Source organism: Cervus canadensis, chromosome 5 (assembly GCF_019320065.1).
Source record: "Cervus canadensis isolate Bull #8, Minnesota chromosome 5, ASM1932006v1, whole genome shotgun sequence".
NCBI lineage: Eukaryota > Metazoa > Chordata > Mammalia > Artiodactyla > Cervidae > Cervus > Cervus canadensis.
In genome coordinates, this window is record NC_057390.1 from 57,717,678 (window position 1) to 57,743,412 (window position 25,735).

Consider the following 25,735-nt stretch of genomic DNA (forward strand, 5'->3'; position numbering starts at 1 on the left):
AACTCTTGTCCCCGAGCTTGGGACTTACAGTGACTGCCTTCTCTCAGTTCTCCAGAAGGGCGCGGTTCACCCTGCCCTCTCTCCTCTCCCATCCTGCCAGGAGGCACTGCCCACGCCTCGTGAGGGTTCCCCGAGACCTGGGATTTCTGCTGCTGCCATTCTCTCTGCTTCGGCTCGTCTCTCTGCTGCTGCCGCTCTTCTGGCACAGCGGAGGGCACACTGCCCTGCACCTCCACCCTATTGCCACCACTGACTCCACTCCACGTGTCCTGCTAACATCCAGCCTTCCGCCAGCCCAGTGCCGCTTGCCAGACTCTACTTGGCAGCAAGTGATGTGGGGTGCTGAGGAGGGGAAGGAGCACAGTGAAGTCAAAGTACTTATGTAGGTCAGAGTTCATTATTTCAGAGGGTGCAGAGACTACCCCAATGTGGAGTTGTGTGAATATAAATACACACGTGAGTTTTCTGGGAAAAAGTGTCAAAGGGATCAAGTGACTCAAAAAGTGTTACCAAACTAATATTGGTGTTATTTCTGTATTGTTTTTTTTAATGCATTGGGATCAGGGGCTTGGTGGTTAATATTATAAACATGCTGAGAGAAAAAAAAAAAATCCAGATTAAACCTCCCTCTACCATGCCTGACAAATACAGGGCTTATTAGTTACTTTTCCCTTTTCAAATATAAATCTATAAGGCATCCCCTTCTCAAAGATTCCCCTCTGGTGAATCTTTTTTGCCTTTGCTGATGTTTCCTCCTTTAATACTCTTGGGCATATTTAGTATATAGGACAAGCTCTAGTATCTTAGTACCCTTGGTAGCAGATGAGAAAAACAAGAAAGACTGTATAATACATTTATAGAGCACAACCACATGTCAGGCCCCCTTTAAACTATCTTTTAAAATCCCCATGCCTTTAATCCTTGTTTCTCATGTGAAGAAACAGAGGCAAGAGAGATTAAATAATTTGCCCAAGTCACAGTATTTGAATATAGGTTTCAAAACTGTTTGGATACAAAGTCATACCTTTTCTACTTCACAAGAGTTTCCCAAGGGAAAATTTTTTTAATCACTGGTGAAATTTGCATTTTGATATTAAAACACTTTTAAACACTACTTCCTTTGTGGGAAAAAACTGTGCTGTCTCCTAAATCATCAGCATTATAGAAGATGAGAGCTCTGAACACCCACTTGCTCCTAACTAATCTCCTCTCTTCTGGAGTTTCATTTCTTCGTTGGGATCCTGTTCCATGCTGGAGGTATGGAGTTATGTGAGGGTGTGCAGGAGGAAGGGCCTTTGAATTGCAATGGTGGAAAGCAAAGAAATTTAATTTCCACAGTGTTCAGAGTAACCTCATTTTAGTATGTCCCTTTATGTATATGCTTGAGTTGCTTCATAAAAGGCCCCCTCTGTCACCTTAGCCTTGATATATATCAGGTCTCTGGCCAGGACTGGTAGAAAAGTCAAATTGTTTTTGTTAAGTATTTCTGAAGGAGTCTATGGATATGAGACAATGGATATAGTGGGAAGAGATTTCCTAGCTGTAATCTAAACTTAAAAGCTAGAATTTAGATGTCTGATGAACAGGTTGGATTGAATATCTATTCTTATGTGGGGAGAGAGAATCCCGAGGAACCCTCTAAGAAATAACAGATCTTTAAGAAAGAATGATGCAGGTAAACTTGACCTATAACAAAACCTGGGTAGCAGGAGGGGAGGAATTTATATCTTAGAACTTGCCACCAGTGATGTTTTCTCTGGCTGATATCCAAGAATCCCAGAGAAGAGCGTCATTGGCCCAACTTGGGTAATGGCTTTCCTTAAGTCAATCAGCTCTAGTATTCATGTGAGATCATGTAAGAATATGTCAGTTCCTGAGGTGGCAGAGCTGGGGGCCTGCTGGAGAAGAGGAAGGATTACTGAGCAGAAAATCCTATGGCTGTTTCCCACATCAAGCCACCAGCAGAAGCCATGCTTAGATTTTTAAAATTTTTCATTTATTTATTTTTGGCTGCACTGTGTCTTTGTTGCTTTGCGTGGGTTTTCTCTAACGGTTGTGAGCACAGGGGCTACTCTTGCAGTGCTCTAGCTTCTCACTGCAGTGACTTCTCATGTTGCAGAGCATGGGCTCTAGGCACATGGGTTCAGTAATTGTAGTGCACAAGCTCAGTTGCTCTGTGGCACATGGACTTGTCCAGGATCAGGGATCAACACATGTCCCCTGCATCGGCAGGTGGATTTTCATCTACTGCACCACCAGGGAAGTCACATGCTTAGATTTGAAGATAGCTGTCAATGCCATGCTAATGCACCAGCTCCATCATCAGTACATCAGAGTCAGTAAAAACAAGTGACAGCAAGTTCTTTAAAGGCTGCTTAAAGAAAGCTTGTGGTGTTCTGAGTTTAGATGGTGGATTGAATGCATATATACATTCATACTGAGCATCAGCCAGGGATTGGACTGGACCCCTGTGGACACCATAACCCTCAGATGCTCAAATTCCTTATATAAAATGGTGTAGTATTTGCATATAACCTGCACAATTCTCCTGTATACAGTAAGTCCCCTACATATGTACGAGTTCTATTCTGAGAGCACATTTATAAGTCCAGTTTGTTCGTTAAGTCCGATAAAGTTAGCCTAGGTACCCAACTAACACAATCGGCTATATAGTACTGTGCTGTAATAGGTTTATAATACTTTTCACACAAATAATACACAAAAAAACAAAAACTAAAACATTTTAAATCTTACAATATGGTACATTGAAAAGTACAATAGTATAATATAACAGCTGACATACGGGCCAGCATCAAGTGAACAGGCAAGAAGAGTTAACTGACTGGAGGAGGGAGAAGAGGTGAGAGATGGTAGAGCTGAAGGATCCTCAGCAACAGGAGACAGAAGGCAAGCTGTAATTTCATTCACGCCTGATGTTGATGGAATGCACATTTGCATCTTTGAAAGTTCACAACTTGAAGGTTCATATGTAGGGCACTTACTGCATTTTAAACCAGGCTAGGTGGTGGGTACATAGGTATTGGGTTTTTATTCTTCTTTAAACTGTCTGTATTTTAATGAATTCTTCTGAATGCATGATACAGTAAGAAATGAAACAGTGAATGTTAGTGCCATTATCATAGGATAAATTTAATCAATGCCACATTTGGCCCTTGAGCTATACTGTACACCATTCAGTCCAACCTCCTTTTTGTTTGTCACCATTATTATTGAATAACTTGCAATATAAAATTATAGACTCATGTTTCAGATATTTGGTGAGTTATTAGACTTCCTACTGGTGTTTCCTCCTCTCCTTCATCTGAATCCTTTATCATTCTGAAGGGTATGCTCGAGATTTTTTTCACTGGCTTTGATAATTTCATTTTGCTTAGATGTATGGGGTGAGATGATGGATGGGAAGACTGAAGGAGCATATTCTGTTTTTTCTAACCATCAAACTCTTCCGCCTTTACTTTTCCCCTACTACATATTCACTTGGGGTTTACTCAGTTCAATGTAAAGATCCTGGAGACCTGGGATCTTTTTGGCCAAACTGAGCTTGACTCACTGACACATTTCTCAAGTGATCCATTGGTCCAGTGAGTAACATCCTGGAAGAAGCATGAGCTATTGTTAGTCATAATTATTCCTTCACCTTTCCTGGAATGCCTTTGAAGGCATCAGGCATCAACAATATCTGTCATCAAAAGCTCTTTTGTCTGCAGTTTCTATGATTGCATTCAGCTTGTTCATGGCAGAGAAAGAGTTTTTCTTCCTAAGAAGATGGTTTTCCTTTCATAAAAGGTATCCACTATCCAGCCCACCTGCAGAAAGGAAGTTGGCACAGGTTCTGAAGAGCCAGTCAATTCCTTAACTGTTCATCTTGAACAAGCAACCCTTTCTTGATCGCTCTAGAATTTTGCTCTAATTGCAGAAGTTGAGCAACTTGTCAGCTGGTCATTTGTAACCAATAAAACTGAAGAGATTGCCCACCATTATTTAAATTTTGGATCGATAAACAAGATCCTTAGTTTGGAAGTCGTGTCTTAAGGATTGACTGCTATGGATTATATCTGGACAAGACTAAATGCTGTAGTTCTTGCCATTTCTGGCATGAAAGAATTGGAAATCTAAGTCAGAACCATACCTATTAACTTCTTAGTTATTTTCATGGTGGAATGAGTAAAGCATGAACTGAAGCACTGAGATATGACAGGTATTAGTTATAACTTTCTTTTTTGGTTGCAAAGGGCAGAAATTCTTTGATAGAAGCATAGTAAAAGCAGGAAATTTACTGTAATAAGGATACAAGGGATCATAGAAGCCAAGGATAAAACTGTGATTTACCTTCATGAAGGGATTGGAACCAGGGATTGGAAGGACCTAGTGACTCTTTCTCAGCTCTGCTTCCCTCTGCATGTGTACATATATCCTTTTTCTCCTGCTTTACAGATCAACGTTTCTTTGCTTCCTGGCAGAATGAGGTCACTCCTTTATTGGTTCTGTGTTAGTCAGGATAGTCTAGGCTTTGCTGAAGCAAGAAATAAATCCTAAGCCACAAAGATTTTTATTTTTCCCTCACTCATGTCATGATTTTCTATGCATCATCTGGAATATGTAGCCTCCAAGGTCACTGTGGTAGGAAAATGGAGTGGAGTGATATGAAGATTGTTTTCAATAGCAAAGCTCCCAAAATGGCTTGTATTGCTTCTGTCCATTTCCCATTAACCAGAACTTAGTCCCATGGCCCACATCTAACTGCAAGGGGAACTGGAAAATGGAAAGTATCACATGGATAGTTAGCACTAACAGTCTCAGTTATCTCTCTAATCAACAGATAACCCAGACCAATTAGTCAAAGTCCTTGTTTCCTGATAGTGTTATATTAGACCAAACACCAAATTTCTAGGGAAGAGACTCCGGTCCAGCTTTGGTCAGATGTCCACTCTGATCCACTATGCTCTGTCTTGTGGGAGGATCATGTTGTACAGAATGGATGCCAGATTCCCACCATCTTTAGTATGTGACCTGAATGTGGGATGGAGGGGCAGTCCTCAGAAGGAGGAGGTCCTTCAGACATTTAGTGTCTGCTCAGAAAGAAAGTGTTAGTTGCTCAGTCGAGTCTGACTCTTTGTGAAACCATGGACTGTAGCCTGCCAGGCTCCTCTATCCATGGAATTCTTCAAGCAAGAGTACTGAAGTGGCAAGCCATTTCCTTCTCCAGAGGATCTTCCCAACCCAGGGATCAAACCGGAGTCTCCCCTATTATAGGCAGATTCTTTGCCATCTGAGCCATCAGGGAAGCAATTAATTAGTGTCCACTACCTGGAGGCATGTTTTATTTCTGAAGTGTCTGAGAATCAGTCTCCCCATTATGTTATTTCTCAATAATGGTGTCTGTGTTTATTGAATTCTTTAGTTTTTAAAAATGTACCTGGATTTTTAAATATTTATTTGTTGATTTAGTTTTGGCTGTGCTTGGTCTTTGTTGCTGTGCCAGCTTTTTTCTCTAGTTGCAAAGAGTGGGGCCCCACTCTGTTGTTGTGGAGCACGGGCTTCTCACTACAGTGGCTTCTCTTGTTGTGGAGCACAGACTCTAGGGCACAAGGGCTTCAATATTTGCGGCTCCCAGGTTCCAGAGCACAGGCTCAACAGTTGTGCCACAATGAGCTTAGTTGCTCCGTGGCATGTGGGATTGTCCTGGACCAGGAATCGATCCCATGTCTCTTCCATTGACCGGTGTATTCTTTACCACTGAGCCACCAGGGAAGCCCCATAATTCTTTGTTTTCTAGATAAAAATATAGTGAACCTGCTGGAAGAGTTAGTTACTGCTTTTCTTTCTAGATAATTGTCCATAAGACCCATGTCTAGAAACAAAGTGCTTGAGTTAGGAGGTGGTTATCAGACTTACAAATGTGAAAATCATTTTTCTTGATCTCAGTTGAGAGCTACTAGAACACAAAGGTGGCACTGAGCCCTTCCAAATGGGACCATGATGATAGTCATTAAGATGGTTCCAAGTATTCCCATGCCATTCTTCTTCTGGATATGTGGTAGATTGTACTTCTTTGCTTCCTTCGTAATTAGATGTGTACACATGACTTGCTTTGGCCAACGAAATAAAAGTATAAGTGACATGTGTTACTTTCACTCAGAAGCTTTAAGGGCCAGTTGCATGATTCATTAGTTTCTTCTTCCTGCTGAGGACATTGTAGAAGCACATGTTGGGTTGAAGTAGCTCAGCCTGGATCCCACTGCTGACCCATACTGGACATTTGGCACAAGCAAAGAACTTTTGTTGGGTTGAGCCACTGAGACTTTGGGACTGTTTGTTGCTTCTGCCTACTGCACCTCCATTCATAGTCATCTACTCCACAGGGGACCCTCACCACTGTGCAGTCATATGTGACAATCTTGCTCTAAGCAGTCTTCCTTCTCAGTGCTATTCCAAAGAGGGCCAGCTGTGTGATCTGCATCAGCCTGGCTGTGATTGTGACAGTTGAGTTCATTTGCCTGGTCTCTTATTGCATCAGTTCAGCCACTCAGTCGTGTCTGACTCTTTGCGACCACATGGACTGTAGCACACCAGGCTTCCCTGTCCATCACCAACTCCCGGAGCTTGCTCAAACTCATGTCCATTGAGTCGGTGATGCCATCCAACCATCTCATCCTCTGTCGTCCCCTTCTCCTCCCTCCTTCAATCTTTCCCAGCATCAGGGTCTTTTCCAAGGAGTCAGTTCTTTGCATCGGGTGGCCAAAGGATTGGAGTTTCTGCTTCAGCATCAGTTCTTCCAGTGAAACAGGACTGATTTCCTTTAGGATGGGCTGGTTGGATCTCCTTGCAGCCCAAGAGACTCTCAAGAGTTTTGTCCAAAACCACAGTTCAAAAGCATCAATTCTTTGGCACTCAGCCTTCTTTATGGTTCAACTCATATTTATACATGACTCCTGGAAAAACCATAGCTTTGACTAGATGGACCTTTGTTAGCAAAGTAATGTCTCTGCTTTTTAATATGCTGTCTAGGATGGTCATAGCTTTTCTTCCAAGGAGCAAGCATCTTTTAATTTCATGGCTGCAGTTACTATCTGCAGTGATTTTGGAGCCCCCCAAAATGAAGTCTCTTGCTGTTTTATTGCATAAGTCTTCTGAATTTCAGGGTCAAAGATATTTTAAACTGGAAAATTTTTGGATGTGGAGGACTATAGGATGGATGATATCTGGAATAAATATTTAGACATTCTTCACTGCTGCCACCCTCTGGGAGGATAGGCTGAATCGCTATGCTTGCCGCAGACTGCCTGCACAGGCCATGCTTTGTTCAAGAGCAGATAAAGATGAAGTGCTGAACAGAGAGCAAGGAAGAGCATGAGACACTGCTGTGGTTCAGTGCAAACAAAGCCTGCTTGTCTCTCTGCAGCAGCTGAAACATCCTTCGCAGCCTCCAGACTCATGAGCCACACTCTAACTCACTTTCTAATAAGCTTTACTTAAAGATGTCTCAGGCCAAATCAGGAATCAAGCAAATCTGATTACTGGTTAAAGGACCAAATTTTGCTTTAGTCGTTAAAGATAAGAATATGAAAGAGGTATGTGGAGATAAACAGGAAATTCTAAAAGCTTATTCAACACAGATGTGTGCATACATGCTAAGTTGCTTCAGTTGTGTTCGTCTGTGTGTGACCCCATGGACTGTAGCCTGCCAGGCTCCTCTGTCCATGGGGTTCTCCAGGCAAGAATACTGGAGTGGGTTGCCATGCCGTCCTCCAGAGGATCTTCCCGACCCAGGGATCAAACCCGTATCTCTTACATCTCCTGCATTGGCAGGTGGGTTCTTTACCGCGAGTGCTACTTGGGAAGCCCATTCAGTACAGATGGGACCCACCATATGACTGAACTTAACTTTCTAAAAATCTAAGGAAAAGTATTAATGGCACAAGCTGAGCAGTACCTTGAAGACACCAGAGATGAAGATGAGGTAGTGAAAATTGCCTGAGAGTGGCAAGAAAGGAAGTCACAGTCCTGAACCTAAACACTTCATTGTGCATTTCCTTCTTACCATTCCCCCAAATGCTTGGCCTTAACAGCCCCAAATTATGGTTTTGAAACTCCCCTAGAGAGGCTTAGCATCTCCTGTGCATGGTTTTCCTGGCTCTGGTGACAGCGCTAGACCTGTCCTAGGCTCAGGGCCATAGCCAGCCCATAGACTGTGTTCAGTTGAGAAAAGAGGTGCCATCTTCCTTGCAGATGCTGCTATGAGCCAAGTTGTTCAGCCTGGAGAGCAGAGCACACACCAGATTTCAACTCCACTCCCTTCTTGGCCTGACCCTGAGGTTCAGGGCCCAGCTTAACATCTATACGCAGCACCCTGCCTGTTTGCCCACAATCCTTGAATTTTCTCATTGTACATCCTGGGAGCTGCAGTGTTTAAAATTTGAAACTTGGCACAAAATTCCCCAAAGAAGCCTTGATAATGAGGAGGAGGAAGAGAATGATAGTAATAGTTATTATAATGATTTATTGTTAGGCATTAATAATATTATTATGATAATGAGTTACTATAGCAATCAGGTTCATAGCATACTCTCAGAAAAGCCAACTTAATGAATAGTGCTGCTAAATTCTCCTACTAATAATGTTGGTTTACATTCTTGCTCCTGGGAGCAAGGGCTACTGGCTCAAATCTCAGATGGGAGGAGAAAGGAGAACATGAGGAAGAGAAGGAGATAAAGGAGAAAGAAGAGAGGAAAAGAATGAACTCCCTGCTTAGGCCACAGACTGAAATCAGTGATGTTTGTTCTGGGCATTTCTCTCCCTTCTTTCTCCCTCTCCTGGAGTGTCTTTTGCCCTCATGGTATCCACACACACCCATGACCCACTTCCAGAAGAGTGCCGTGTTCCAGAATTATCTACTTTCCTTTCCCCAGCAAACAAATTCCATCTTCTTGGTGCAGCTGGTTTATAAGCAGGAAAGCAAGCTGGCTGAACCTAACCATACTAAGATAAGAATAACAGATGATCACTGTACTTTCCTAGAAGTTTTTTTTCTCCCTTCTCGTTTTTATATTTGTTATTTGTTTGTTTTCAAGGGGTGTTTACCAAAGTGAAGGCCCATCCCTGACTGGCTTTTGCTCCTGAAAACAGCTCCCCCCAGCTGTTCCTGCTTCATATAATTCCTTCCCTCTTCTCCTTTAGGTAACCCCTAAGTTTCTAGAGGCTCAGATATTTTTCTACAGTGATCCTCTTGCAAGAGAAACAGCAGGGATCCTGGTGGAGAGGCAATCTCAGGGAGAGGGAAATGGAATAGAGATTACTTTCACTTTTTAGTTAAGCACCCATATACTAGGTAAAAAGCAAGTTTTGAGGCAGGGTAGGTACCATGCATCCATGCCCTGCAGGCAGTACAAACTCCAGGTCCTAAAAATCTTTGCAGACAGAAACAGAGTGTTTTCTGTAGTTGAGACATGCCCAATTAAATCTGAGTCAAACATGAATCGGTGCAGTGCAGTGTGCATAATAGTACTGTCACAGAATCCCTCAGCTGATGTTGAGTTGCCTGAAATCTCACATTATGGGAAATTATCTTTTTAATTAGATGATTTTGTGGTGAATAACATGTTCCACAGTGAACAGTAAGTGAGCTAATGATGACCCCTCTAAAACAAAGCATACTCTGTGAAGAGAAAGTTGCATTTTAGTGGATCCCAACATTATGTCTGAGTCACTATTACTGGAGGTTGACAAAGACAGACTGGTTCTTAGAATATTGATTCCACAACCTGTAGAAAATACCAGAAAAATAATCTTGAAATGCAAAACAAAGTAAATCTATTATTTTAATTCATCTTTCAGGACTTCATTAGGGAATCACTTAAGTTATACAACTGAAGTCTTTTGCTAGAGTTTCCCCAGCTTCTTGCCTCTGCTTCATTTGCACAAACATAAAAGGAATGTGCTGGTCTTTTATTTTCATTCTAAAAACAGATTGGAAGAACTTGTTGAGAATATTTGATACGACTAAGCTCAAGAACAAACAGTCAGAGGAATTGTCTCCTTGGAACCAAGTTTGGGTTGAGGAAGGGCTTACTCAGCACCCAGGGTACTCAGCGCTCTCCAGAGAGACCGATACCCAAAGTCTGCACAGTGGGAGGGGTGAACAGCGTCATTCGTCTCTGGTTTTAAACAAAGGGGGCCTACAATGGCTATTTTGTTTTCTGCTTCCCCAAAGAACAAGGCTAAAGAGTATGCTACTCATGATTAATTCTGGAGAAAAAATTCCATGCAACTAGAATTTTTTCCAAGATTTAAAACAAAACAAAATGTTCAACCCGTATCAAAACCCTCTTTGGACAACTGACACCGGGTAGTGTGGAGCGTGCTTAGGAGAATATGCTATTTGTTCTCATCCTTTTCCGGGACTCGTTTATCCTCATGGCAAATTTCAAAGCCAACAAAAGGCACAGACAAAGGTAAGGCTACCCCTGGACGAATAGGGAGAGAACAACATGGGTCAGAGTGCAGAGGGAATTGAGAGGTAGAAAGTGGCGGGGGTGGGTGGGAGGGCATCTTACCACTCGTAAACTATAGAACCCCTGAATCAATCACTTAATCCCTTAGATTTTAGTGTCTTCATGTATAAAATGGGTGACAGGGCTAGATCAGCATCCCAGCCTTCTCTCTGAACCCTTTCATGATTACTCAGGTTGTATTTCTGGTTATTTTTCAATGTACCATGTTTTAAAAATTTATTTTATTGAAGTATAGTTGATTTATAATGTGTTAATTTCCTCTGTGTAGCAAAGTGCTGTGTGTGTGTGTGTATATATATACATATATATATTATACATTCTTTTTCAGATTCCTTTTCATTATATGTTATTATAAGATACTGAATTTAGTTCACTGTGCTATATAGTAGGACCTTGTTGTTTATCCATCTATATATAATAGTTTGCCTCTGTTAATCCCACACTCCTGATCCATTTCTTCCCCACCCTCCTTTCCCTTGGCAACCACAAGTCTCTTCTCTGTGAGTCTGTTTCACAGATAAGTTCATTTGTGTCATATTTTAGATTCCACATTTAAGTGGTATCATATGGTATTTGTCTTTCTCTTGCTGACTTAACTTCACTTAGTATGGTAATCTCTACATTTATCCATGTTGCTATAAATGGCATTATTTCATTCCTTTTTATGGCTGAGTAGTATTCCATTGTATACGTGTACCACATCTTCTTTATCCATTCCTGGATAATATATCCGTTCTAAATGTTGGTGGACATTTAGGTTATTTCCATGTCTTAACTATCGTGAATAGTGCTGCTCTGAACATTGAGGTGCATACATGCATCTTTCTGAAGTATGGTTTTCTCTGGATAGCATGCATGCATCTTTCTGAAGTACAGTTTTTTCTGGATATATGCCCAGAAGTGGGATTGCTGGATCATATGGCAACTCTCTTTTTAGTTTTTTTAGGAAACTCCATACTATTCTCCATAGCGGTTGTACCAATTTACATTCCCACCAACAGTGTTGTACAGTTCCCTTTTCTCCACACCCTCTCCAGCATTTGTTATTTGTAAACTTTTTAATGATGGCCATTCTGACTGGTGTGAGGATGATACACCAATTTAAATTCCCTAACCATAACATTCTCTTAGACATAATTCTTTTTTATATTGACCTTTTAATAAAGTTATTGATATGCAGTTGATGTTCAATTGGTATAATTCTTATTCAGTATATACAGATATATATTTTATCAGAGACTATAGATAATTTTAGTCCTGGTATATGTAAATTACAGATTGTTCCTTCCATGGGTAGTTGGTGAAAGAGAGAGGTAGAGGTTGAAACTTGAAAAGAAACTAAAGCAGAGACAAAGTAATGATTTTTGAAATGAAGACTGAGGCAGACCAGGGAAAATAAGCAGTAATAATCCCAGGCTTTGGAAGTACCTCCTGTGGTTTTCTTCAGGAGTACAAGGGGAGAAATGCATGTGCTGACATGAAGTTACCATAGTCAAATGCAGGGCTGCAAAACTCGGTATTGTGGGAGATCAATTCTCAAAGGTCTTTCCATCTCAAGCCTCCAACATTGCTGTGTATTGTTCCAGGGATCCAGGTATTTAGGAGGCAGAGTCTAGGAGATGAAGTCAAATTTCATGTTAGGCTTGGTTCTTCCCCAAACAGGCCCTAAAATGTCAATTTTAATGCAAATAGCTTGCTCAGATGTTATTTTAGGAAGTCAATACAAAATGTTCATGAACATATTGCTGCTGTGGTTAGTGGGGGCCCAGTTCCTTTAGAGACCTTGGGACACTGTGCAGCCCCACCTGAGTTGTTCCACCTGAGGAACTGGTGCTTTTCCAACCAAATCTCTTTTGCCCCAGTAAGCATTAAGTCCCCAGTCTTTCCAGCCTGCCCCTGGCCATGTCTGGGCCTGCAACTGGAAAAAGCCTTCCGGTGGAGTCGCAGATATTTACAGTAGAAAGCTCTTGGCATGTGAGCTCTGTGGACAAGGCAACAGTGTGTCTGTTAGAGACCACCAAATCACAAAATAAGAAAGACCTTGGGCCTTCAGAAGAGGACCAGCTCCAGAAAGAATTCTCTCTATGGATATTTTTTTAGCAATTCTGCAAAATGACTTACAAATATCTTATTGAAAATGCAGAAGGTGCTGAAAATGAAAATGAGTATGAAATGGTAGAATGTTGAATATCTATATGGTAGTCATTATTACTAAGGTAAGATGTATATAAGTTATGTTTATTTTAGTACAAGAAAACATTTTCTAATGATTTTCATAGGTCTACTCCAAATATTTGCCCTAATATGGTTTCTACCGTAAGGACTTAAGTTCTTGAAACCTAAGTCCTTCTGTCTCAAAGTTCTTAAGAATATAGTCTCCACGATTGAGGAGCCACTATTGTATAGCTTTTTGTTGTTTCATTTTTTATTTATATTGTTCAACCCCATTGGAAACTGAATTCTCTATAGTGATGGATTCTCTGAACTTTTCATACACTGAGAACAACTCCTTGAACAGAGTAGTTTTTCAATTTTTGCTGATGCCATCCTAACTCTTTAAAATAGTTGCACAGTTGTATTTATAAAGGTATTAGGAACATGTATAAATTTATAAGGAAAATATATTTTGACAAATGATCAAAATATTTGATCAATATATTTGACAAATGATCAAAAAACACAAGAAGAGGAGATTCACACAAGAACAGTAAACAGATGTGAAATATATCAGGCTCCTCTAATAACTCCATTTGGTGGAATCTATCATTCTATCTGATCAGAGTCCCTGTCTTTGGGTTAAAGCTCTTCCTTCCACTCCAGATAAATGGCTCTGATAGGGACCACCAGTTATAGCACCTAATTCCCTGGCCGCAGTTGATTGGTTTAATAGAGACTGACCCAAGTCAGGCCAATAAGACTCCTTCCCTGGAAATATAAAGTTGGTAAGCACATGCTTTCACCATCAATATGAATCATGTGAACTTCTGGTGGCTAGGTTTCCAAATATGTGAAGGAAGCCAGGTTGAGAAAAGCAGAGACCAGAGTCTGAGGGAGGAAATAAGCCCCTAGCCATATTCCCTTTTCATTGGAAAAGACCCTGACGCTGGGAAAGATTGAAGGCATGAGGAGAAGGATGACAGAGGATGAGATGGTTGGATGGCATTAGCAACTCAATGGACATGAGTTTGAGCGAGCTCCAGTAATTGGTGATGGACAGGGGAGCCTGGCGTGCTGCAGTCCATGGGGTCACAAAGAGTCAGATATGACTGAGCAACTGAATTAAACTGAACCATACTCCCACCTTTTCTTCCTGTAAAAGGTTGAGGATTTTCACTTGAAACCAAGGGCTCCATTTATTATAATGAAAAAATACAAAGTGTAAATAAATGTAAAGTAGGGGTTTTGTATCAGTAAAATAAGAGTAACAATACATGAACATGAAAGTTTGGGTACATTTGATGATTCTGTAAGCTGATGCTCTTTTTCTGGAAAGCATCTTAGATACACAACATGATGTATATATGTGTGCATGCTCAGTCATGCATAACTTATTGCCACCCATGGACTGTAGCCCACCAGGCTCCTCTGTCCATGGAATTCTCTGGGCAAGAATACTGGAGCGGGTTGCCATTTCCTCCTCCAGGGGATCTTCCCAACCCAGGGATCGAACCGACATCTCCTGCATCTCCTGTATTGCAGGCAGATTCTTTACCTGCTGAGCCATCAAGGAAGCCCCTTGGAATTTTCCAGGCAAGAATACTGGAGTAGGTTGCCATCGCCTCTTCCAGGGTGAAACCATATTTCCTGCATTGCAAACTGTTTACCGCTGAGCCACCTGAGAAGCCTCTACACATGACATGAATCAGGGACTAAACTTTTCACATTCTGTACAGTCCTAAGCTTATAATTCCATGATTAATAGAAATGATCAGACATTTTGTCCAAGTTATAGTAATTTGAGTAGGTGAAAAGGATATGAGTGCTTATCAAGTTTTAGAATACAACATATAATATGCTAAGAACCATAGATAACAAGAGCTAACAATTGGACACTTACAGTGTGTTAATCACAGTTCTAAGGCTTAACATATATATTACCTCATGTAATTTTCATACTAAAAATATGAGGTGGATAATATTATTATGCTTGTTTCTTAGATGAGGAAACTGCCTCGGAGAGGTTAAGAAGTTTATCTGAGTTCACACAGATAAGTGATAGAGCCAGAATCCAAACACAACAAGTTTGCCAGTCCTCATACCTTGAGCCACATGTTATATATTAATTTATTTAACTTTGGAAAATGTAACATATACCAGAGAGATAATACAAAGGAAAGAAAAGGCATATAAATGTGTACAGAAGCAATTATTAGCATATCTAAAAACTAGAAAAAGCCCACATACATACCTATAGAAGGCAGCAGACATGATACATTCATACAGTAAAATGTGACATTGCTGGAAGGAATGATAAAAATGAGAGACATATAAAAATGGATAAAGGATTATAGAAAACAATAGCAGATGAGATAAAGTATAATTCAGAATGATAAATAACAGGCCCTAACAGTTACACACGTTTGTTTTTGTGCAAGCAGGAGAATGGGAAAAGTCTTCAGGGTTTATGAAAGCATGGAAATTTGAGGAGTTTTTTGGTACATTCATGTTGCTCTTAGTACTTAGATATTTCTATTTAACTTTCACTGTTGTTGCTCAGTTGTGTCTGACTCTTTGTGATTCCATGGACTATAGCCCGCCAGGCTCCTTGTCCATGGGATTCCTTAGGCAAGAGTACTGGAGTGGGTTGCCATTTTCTTCTCCAAACTTTCATTGTAAAGTTGATTAAATACCCAATTAAAAGCAAACTTATTAAAAATTTAAAGTAATATTAATGGAAGAAAATAAGGAAGAGAGGTTTGTGAGATTGAAAAAAAAGATGATTTTATTGGGAAAGCCTCATTTGAAGAATATAAATAAAGGTGGAAGGATGGTATAGCGTACTAAGAGAAAATGTATAAATAAAAAAGATAAATTTTTGTCTGCTCATCTCTTCCTGATCTGCTGCGATCCTACCAGTCCCCTGAAGTTTTGCTTCAGTGCTGCCATCCTGAGGCCCCCAACCAGAAACTTCCTCAGAGTTCATGGTACTTCACTCGTCTCTCTCTTGTGGTGTCTGCCCTTTTTCCACCTTGTTTTATAGCTGTCTGTGGGCTTGGCCCCTCTCTTAACCCTAAGCGCTATAAAGGCAGCAACCATATATTTTCAACATCTTTGTATGCCCCAGTGGCCCGAAATAATGCCATAGGGTGGGTGTTCAATATGTGTTTGTTAGATGAATACGTGTTCTTACAAGAGGAAGGAGGAAAGACTTGAAAGGCTCAGTTTTGAACAAGAGCAAGCAACTGTGATTGGGGATATTGGAAGGGTTGTTCTTAAGAAAGTTATTTCTTCTCCCAGACTGAGGAGGTGAGTGGCATAGTTATGAGGGAATCCACAAGAGTACCAGAAGCATAAGGTGATTTTGATTTCATGAACTCTGAGGCCAGTATACCTGTAGATGAAGACAATCCTAAGCCCTGATTGATGATTGTGGTTAGCAAAGAATAATGAAAAGAAAAAAGTTGAAAAAACAAGTAAGCGGGAATGAAAATCAGAGAAGTTTCAAAGGTGTTATTTCAAATAAGTCTTATGGTTTTACCCTCATAAGGTCCAAGGCCCTTTTTTACAGTTATTTTTTAAAAGCTGTCAGATTTTGTGTTTCTACCTCCTTTAATCATAGTAGGTTCATTGGAATGAGCCAAGTGGATTGGTCATTCTTTCTAACACACACACAGTTTCTCTGTTATGTGAATGATTTCATTAAAATTTTTTTTTTTTATTTTAACAAAATAGGAAAGGACATACAATGTCAAAGAACTCTTATTCCTATTTGAATTCCTAAAGGTTCAAGGATTCTAAACCTCTTTCAGCCCTATTATAACCTTGAAGGCATTGATTCAGCTCTGATTCACATGGTATACAAAATATTTGGTTGTTCTTCCTTCCCTCTCTGCCTGCATGATGTGCTGGAACACCTTGCACGTTGGAATTATAAGCTTTTGGAGTTCAGGAACTAGGTCATAAATTATGTATGATATTTGAGCAATGCCAAGCTTAAATATTTACTAGTATGATTTTATCTACTACCAGTCACAGAGACATAAATGTTCCCAGTTACCTAATCTCTGTAAGCAGATAATTCCTCTACCTTGCCTTTTAAATCCAGAGTCCTCTTTAAAGAGATTTTTCTTTGCATAGTGGTTGGCTTATGATCCATCTACTCTCACCAGAATGAGTTCTGTGACAGCGAAAGTATTGTCTGTCTTGTTCAAATCTGATGTCCCCATAGCTTACAACAGTGCCTGGTACTTAGTATACTGAGTGCTGAATAAATGAATGGATAAATGATTGAGTTATCAAGTCACTGGCCATAGCTTTAAAGTCTTTTGTAAATATTACCCTAAATATCCTACATGCATATGCAAACACAAATGACTCTTCCATGGCCTTCTCTCTCTTTCCACTCTTCCCCACCAACTCACCAGATAAACTACAGTCATTGGCCATTCTTAGGAATCTGACTCTTTCGCTGAACAGAAAATGAAAGTGCTTTGTTTTTATAAAACCTTATGTGGGGAACTTGCATCTCAAAAAAGATGTTTGTAATACCTAAGTGTTTTCTGTTTTATTAAATCCAGACTGTTGGGTGGAGTCCCTTAGCTAAAAATCACTCTCAAACAAAATGAATTGCTTGTTATTCTCACAAAGAATTTACAGGAAGCAATTTGTAAAGGTTGCCATCAGGCTGAAGTCATTGTTGGCGCTAGGAATCGGTGTGTCATCAACCTCAGAGCAGTCATTTAACCTGGGTCTGCTCAGAGAAATCTCCATAATGCAAGGAAAATTGAATTCTACTGCTTCAGATTACAATCACTTTTGATATTATTCCAATTTGATCATGGACTTTAAAATATTTGACATATCAGTTCCTTCCATCCTGCCACTATGTAGAAATATCTACTTTGTACGAGCTTTGCACTGTGCCTATCATTACCAACTACTTCACAAATAGATTTTTTTTTGTTTTTTTTAAAATCTGCTCTCCTAATGGAATGGATTATAAGACAGCAAATACTTCATGATCTAATAGCTCCAAATTTGGTAGTTTTGACCTTGAATGAAAGAATGAACCTTAAATTAAAAAAAACAAAATAAAAAAACAAAACCTTCTCTCCTTTCCTCGTTGTACTTTCCAAGCTTCTATAGGTATATCCAGGAAATGAATGGTTTGCCAATGTAATCTGGCCCATTCTGGTCAGTAACCTGTCTGATGGTCAAGTAATAATAGCAATCACAACAAAAAATTCTACTTGTTCTGAAGGATCCTATCCTCCAGTCTAGGTGACAAGTGGAACAATTGTTTTAGATAGGCATACAGGGGCATCACTATAGCAGAGAAACACTGGATCCAGGCATGCACATGCAGTGAAGACGTACAGTCCTGCGCTCCTAATTTCTCTTAATATATTTATTTTCATCACTCTGGGAAGACAGAGCTACAAAGATGGTAACACATACATTCATATCCTTAGCAAACATTTGACCAGTTCCCTATGTCCCAACACCAAGTTGGAAGACAAGATGTTGACAAATCAAAATGATTATTTTTTAGACTTATCAAAATACTGCCCAGTTTGTTTACTGATTCAGCAAAAATATGCTGAATGCTGTGAGCCATCAGCACCAAATAGACCAAAAATAATGCAGAAACATATTACTGCATAGACTCCCCAATGACTAAATGATTTGGAATGAATGTATCCCTTGCTATACATTGTACCCAATCATACACTGATGTTAAAAACCCCCTAGTCAGAGGATTGTCTCAGATGGAAGACGCAATAACCATCAAGTCTAAGTGGTTAAAGATGCTTCAATTCATTGAGCATTTATCCTAGAAAAAGACCGACAAGAAAAGAGTGGTCCTCTGTCTCTCTGCTCCCAGAACACAATCATGCTCTTTGTTTAGCAGCTGAGACTGCTTGTTTATAAGCCCTGTCATTCAGCACCCTGATCTCTGGGCCTCCCAGGTTGAACAAGATTTCTTGATTGACTCGAGCCATTCATTTGCTGACTGACCCTTGGCCAGGGTGGCCTGTTGGCTGCTATTACCCTCCAACAGCTGATGCTTATAGTGTGACATGATTTGGTCTGATAGCACTTACACAGCCCACCTGCGGTTCCCATCACTTGCCCATCCCACCATTGAGTAGACAGCCTCCTGCATGGTTCTTTTGCATGTGGGCCAAAGAAATTAGTTTTCACTCATCATTCTTAGATACAGCTACCTAATTGGACCCTAGGGTCACTTCTTTGTCTTATATAATTAATCCAAGTCTATTTAGTTAATTATTGCAGTATTTGTTCAACAAATAACTAGTGTGAGCATTTGCTATGTGCCCAGCACTGTGCAAGGTGCGAAGGATGAAACAGGTCACACAACTTCCAGTAGACTGAAAAATTAATGTGTGTCACTAATTTATATCCAGTTTTCCTATTTTTAAGTTGAATAAATGATGTTTCTTTTCAATTAAGTATGAAACCATGAACCCTTCCTTTGTAATTTCTTCTTTGCTTCAAATTAAAAAAATTATATTTCTAATGATCTTTCACTTACTCTTATTTGCTTATTTTGAGTCTAAAGATATTTAGTTACATAAGACTTCAGAAATATATTTTGGGGGGTGGTATGAAGTATTTGAGGCTTCCCTGGTGGCTCAGATGGTAAAGAATCCACCTGCAGTGCAGGAGACCTGGGCTTGATCCATGGGTTGGGAAGATCCCCTGGAGGAGAGTATGGCAATCCACTCCAGTATTCTTGCCTGGAGAATCCCTATGAACAGAGAAGCCTGGCACGCTATAGTTCATGGGGTTGCAAAGAGTCAGACAGGACTGAATGACTAAGCACATGAAGTATTTGACCTAAAATAATTCAATTTAAATTTCTAATGAATGATTCCCACAAGTATGTATTTTTAAATCTTCCCTATTGTTTTGCATTGTTTTGGTTATTTTTTAATCCTTATATATATAAAATGAGGCCTGTTTCTGAGGTTTCTCTTCTGTTTCACTGACTTACACTTCTGTATTTTTTCAACAAAATTTTGTTATTCTCACCTTTTTGCTTGTCTAAGTGAATATTATGGCACCTTTTTAAATCCTAAAATATATTCCACTTTTATTTTGATTGGGATTGCATTAAATTTTAAAAGAACACATTAAGAATTGACATCTTTAAAATATTTTATTCTTCCTAGATGTTATTGCCCAATAAATTTTATTATTTTGTTTATATAGCCAAATACTTCTTATTAAATCTACTTTTCTTTATATACTTTATTGCTATTGTAAATTGGATCTCTTTTTAAAATTAGGTCTTTCTAGTTTGTAATAGTTGATGTTCAAGAATCTTAATGGCTTTTCTATATCCTAGATTTTATCTGGCCATTTATTATTGGAGTAAGTCTAAAAGTTTAGCTCATTCCTTGGTCATGTTTATGGATATATAATCAATTGTCTTCAAATAGTGATGTTTTTGTTTCTTCCATTGTTTATTTCTCTTGGGTTTGTTTGATCTTTTTACATAGTGCTGAACTCCTAAAATGATATTAAATCAAAATGATGATAGAGAGCACATCTCTAGTAATATCATCTGAAATAGTTCTCCTTATACCTTCAGCTAATTGACAACACTGGGGAAAGAGGCAGAAAGTTTGAGATCAAATGTTGCTGTATGGAAAACTTGGCCTTTCAAAAATTTAATAGCTATGACTGACTTATGCTCCTTGGTCTTTCAGCTAAGGTCTAGTAATTATGATTTTGTGGTGCTATTAGTAAAATTGAATCAAGAACTGGAAATATGTTTGTCATGAGTTGAAGCTTTATTCTAATGCTCTGGGTTGACATTGCTATAACTATCACAGAATTATAGTTTGAATGTCAAATTTCCTCCAAAAATAGTATTTCATGATGATTTAAGAGGCTATGTAGCTACTAAGGAATAAATTATAATTTTGAATAATATCAAGAATGTTCATTCCTCCAGTGTGTTACACTCCCAGAAAAGCTACTGGAAGTCAAAATTATACAAGAGAAACCAAGTTTTTATTTTCCATAGAAATAATGGTATAATAAATCCAGAATTATATTAAAAACTAAGGGTCAACTATCCAAATTTTCCTAGCAATAACTACTAACACCACTTTAAATAAATGTCATATAATGTAAAACTTTGTTGAGTTTATTTATAAACTGACTTATTTATTTATTGACTAGGGCAACTCAGTTACCTGTCATGTGACTTCATATTTCCTAAAGTATCATCATGTTCTATAAATATTTCTTGGTCAAAAAAAAATATTTCTTGGTCATTTCTTACTGTTGCATTTTAATTTTTAAAATTGAAGTAAAATCGGAATATAACATTACATGTTACAGTTATACAACATTATAATTTGACATTTATATACCTACAGAGTGACCACCACCAAAGGTCTAGTTACCATCCTTCACCAGACAGTTGATCCCTTTCACCCATTTTACCCATCCTTCAACCCCTTCCCCTCCAATAACCACTAATCTTATCTCTGCATCTGTGAAAGATGTTTTGTTTTTTTTGTTCATTTGTTTTGTTTTAGATCCCACATAAAAGTGAAATCATATAATATATGTCTTTCTCTGTCTTATTTCACTTAATTTCCTCAAGGTTGGATACCCATGTTGTTGCAAATAGCAAGATTTCATTCTTTCTTATGGCTGAGTAGTATTCTGTTGTCTATATATACACACACCATATCTTCTTCATCCATTCAGCCATCAGTGGGCACTTGGGTCACCTCCATATCTTGGCCATTGCAAATAATGCTACAAAGAACATAAGGGTGAGTATATCTTTTCAAGTCACTATTTTTGTATCTTTTGCAAAAATGCCCAGAATTGGATTAACACAATCATATAATAGTTCTATTTCTTATTTTTTGAGGGATCTTCATACTCTTTTCCAGAGTGGTTGCACCAATTTACCTTCCCACCAACAGAGCACAAAGTTTCCTTTTCTCCACATCCTCTCTGACACTGTTATTTCTTATCTTTTTGATAATAGCCATTCTAACAGGTAGGAGGTAGTATCTCATTGTGGTTTTGATATGTATGTCCCTAATAATTAGTGATGTTGAATATTTCATATGCCTGTAGGCTTTCTATATGTCTTTTTTAGAAAAGACATTTTTAGAAAAATGTTTATTTACATCTTCTGCTCACTTTTAAAATTGGGTTGTTTAGTTTTTCTTTTGTTGAGGTTTTTTCCTATTTTAAACAAAGTAATTAAAAGCTTAATTAAGATAATAAATTGCAGAAGGGATTCATTGGAGTATTGCTTTAGAGCAAGAATTTGGAGCAGAGGTTTTAGAGTATGGCATACTTGGTCATAAAACCTACTTCTGCCTATCATTCATTTAAAAATACTGAATTCTAGTTGCCACAGATCCCATAATGAACAACAGAGACAACTTCCCCAGTTTCATGGACTTTACATTTTAGTACCACTTGCTGGCCATGACATAAGAAATTTTTTAAAATATCTCTGGGGGTTAACCTCCTCATCATAAAATAAAAATAATAGCACCTACCTCATTGCATAATTTTTAAAATTAAAGTAGGTAATGTCTTTAAAGCACCTAGCACATGTAACTAGTTTTATATTTTAACATCTGCTTTTGAAAAGAATTATAAGAAATAGAAATTGGTAAAAAAAAGGAGCACCTTTAAATCATCCACAATCTTATCATCTAAATATAACTAGTAGTGCTATTTTAATATAATACTTCCAAATTTTTCTATGCATTTTTTTCAAACTTCAGACTTTTTAATTTTGTTGGGTTATAGCCAATTAACAATGTTGTGGTAGCTTCAGGTGAACAGCAAAGGGACTCAGCTATACATACGCATATATCCAATCCCCTGGAGAAGGGAACAGCTACCCACTCCAGTATTCTTGCCTGGAGAATTCCATGGACAGAGGGGCCTGGTGAACTATAGTTCATGGGATTGCAAAAAATCAGACACAGCTGAGCAACTAACAAACACATTTACCCTCAAACCCCCTCCCATCAAGGCTGACATATAACATCGAGCAGAGTTCCATGTGCTGTACAGTAGGTCCTTGTCAGTTATCTATTTTGAATATAGCAGTGTGTACATGACCTTCCCAAATTCACTGTCCCTTCACTTTGGCAACCTTAAGTTAATTTGCTAAGTCTGTGAGTCTCTTTCTGTTTTGTAAATTCATTTGTAACATTTCTTTTTAGATTCCACATATGCAGGGTGTCATACAACATTTCTCCTTCTCTGTCTGACTTACTTTACTCAGTATGACTCTCTCTAGGTCCATCCATGTTGCTACAAATGGCATTATTTCACTCTTTTTCATGGCCGAGTAACATTTCATTGTACGTATGTACCACATCTTCTTTATCCAGTCCTCTGTCAATGGACATTTAGGTTGCTTCTGTGCCTCGGCTATCATAAGCAGTGCTGCAATGAACACTGGGGTGCATGTATCCTTTCGAATCATATTTTTCTCTGGATGTATGCACAGGAGTATAATTGCAGGGTCATGTGGTAGCTCTGCTATTAGTTTTTTAAGGAACCGCCATGCTGTTCTCCATAGTGGCTATATCAATTTGCATTCCCACCAACAGTGCAGGAGGGTTCCTTTCTCTCCACACTCTCTCCGACATTTGTCGTTTGTGGATTTTTTGATGATAGTCATTCTGACAGGTGTGAGGTGATACCTCACTGTAGTTTTGATTTGCATTTCTTTAGTAACTAGCAATGTTGAACATCTTTTCATGTGCTTACTGGCCATCTATATGTCCTCTTTGGAAAAATGTCTATTCAGGCCTTCTGCCCATATTTTGAGTGGGCAGTTTGTTTTGATGTTGTTAAGCATCATAAACTATTTATAAATTTTGGAGACTAATCCTATATCAGTCACATGATTTGCAAATATTTTCTCCCAATCTGTGAGCTGTCTTTTTGTATTGTTTTCTTTTCCATGCAAATATTTTAAAAAAACTAACATATACTTTTATCTTAACATCCATTTTGCCTAATTGCCCTTCAAAAAAGGTTGACTGTGTACTCCCACCAGTTGTATGTGGGAGTTCTGTCTCTTTCTGGGGAGATTTTATATCAGTTGAAAACTTTTTGGGAGAATGCTACTCTCATTAGATTATGCTGATTTTTCTATAGCTATTTACTATAACTTCTAAATAAAAAATAAGACCACTAGGTACATGTCATAATTAGAAACTTTTTGGCTGTTAAGAACCCACCCAAGCTACTTCAAAAGCAGAGTAAGGCTTATGTGTGGATGGCAACCCGAACCAGAGTCAGAAAGCCATCATGTCCCCAAGTAGTTACCCCTTCTGCCTGCCTTTCAAGAGCCTCATGAGTTTTTCCATCAACAAACTCATGGCATCTCTGCTTCCCTCTGTGCATCAGCTGATGCCACCCTCCAGAGGCTGGCTTCCAGCTTGCACATGGCCTATAGTGGCCATGTCATGACCTTTCAGTCCAGCTCTTATGGTTATTTACCCTCATTTCAGCTTTTCAATTCCAAGGTCCTAAAGTGGAATATAATTGACCCAGCTCATCTTTTGAACCACTAAAAGCAGGGGTCACTGAACAACCTTTGGATGGACGCATTGGGTCAAGTGTCTCTCCTTCATCTGATTAGCTATGGCCAGAGGGCAGGATCATGTCATACAGAGTATGACCACTAGAGCGTAGTGGTATGAGCAGGGAAGGGTACATGACAAGGTAGCCATACTTGGAATGTATTAAACAAGGATTTTTGTCAGATGTAAAGAGTAGTGTAATAGGTATAGTTTTGATGGTTTAGTATTTGGAAATAATTTTAATGGTTTATGGAGGTAGTGGTTTGGAATATTTGAAATTTGAGCTGTCCTCTCAAATTTAGAGCTTTCTAGTCACCAGAGTAAGCACGGTACAGTAGAAAAAAAAATCCTAGGATCTGAAATCAGCTTATTGTAAGTATTTATAACATATATTTTTTAGAATATGAACTAAAATAATCAAGATTTAAAAATTGGATTGCCATTTAGAGTTTATTTTTGTGTATGGTGTTAGAAAGTGTTCTAGTTTCATTCTTTTACAAGTGGTTGACCAGTTTTCCCAGCACCACTTGTTAAAGAGGTTGTCTTTTTTCCATTGTATATCCTTGCCTCCTTTGTCAAAGATAAGGTGTCCATAGGTTCGTGGATTTATCTCTGGGCTTTCTATTCTGTTCCACTGATCTATATTTCTGTCTTTGTGCCAGTACCATACTGTCGCGATGACTGTGGCTTTGTAGTAGAGTCTGAAGTCAGGCAGGTTGATTCCTCCAGTTCCATTCTTCTTTCTCAGGATTACTTTGGCTATTCGAGGTTTTTTGTATTTCCATACAAATTGCGAAATTATTTGTTCTAGTTCTGTGAAAAATACCATTGGTAGCTTGATAGGGATTGCATTGAATCTATAGATTGCTTTGGGTAGAATAGCCATTTTGACAATATTGATTCTTCCAATCCATGAACACGGTATGTTTCTCCATCTGTTTGTGTCCTCTTTGATTTCTTTCATCAGTGTTTTATAGTTTTCTATGTATAGGTCTTTTGTTTCTTTAGGTAGATATACTCCTAAGTATTTTATTCTTTTTGTTGCAATGGTGAATGGTATTGTTTCCTTAATTTCTCTTTCTGTTTTTTCATTGTTAGTGTATAGGAATGCAAGGGATTTCTGTGTGTTAATTTTATATCCTGCAACTTTACTATATTCATTGATTAGCTCTAGTAATTTTCTGGTAGAGTCTTTAGGGTTTTCTATGTAGAGGATCATGTCATCTGCAAACAGCGAGAGTTTCACTTCTTCTTTTCCTATCTGGATTCCTTTTACTTCTTTTTCTGCTCTGATTGCTGTGGCCAAAACTTCCAACACTATGTTGAATAGTAGTGGTGAGAGTGGGCACCCTTGTCTTGTTCCTGATTTCAGGGGAAATGCTTTCAATTTTTCACCATTGAGGGTGATGCTTGCTGTGGGTTTGT

General features: G+C 38.8%; 1 protein-coding gene across 1 annotated transcript in view; it reads left to right on the top strand.

Moving 5' to 3' along the window:
• The first annotated feature begins 10,331 nt into the window (after positions 1-10,331).
• EHBP1 (EH domain binding protein 1) overlaps positions 10,332-25,735 on the top strand; it is a 427,094-nt gene continuing 411,690 nt past the window's right edge. Inside the window, exon 1 of the mRNA XM_043468858.1 lies at positions 10,332-10,472. The gene's annotated coding sequence lies outside the window, so the exon portion shown is untranslated. The remainder of the gene's footprint in view (positions 10,473-25,735) is intronic.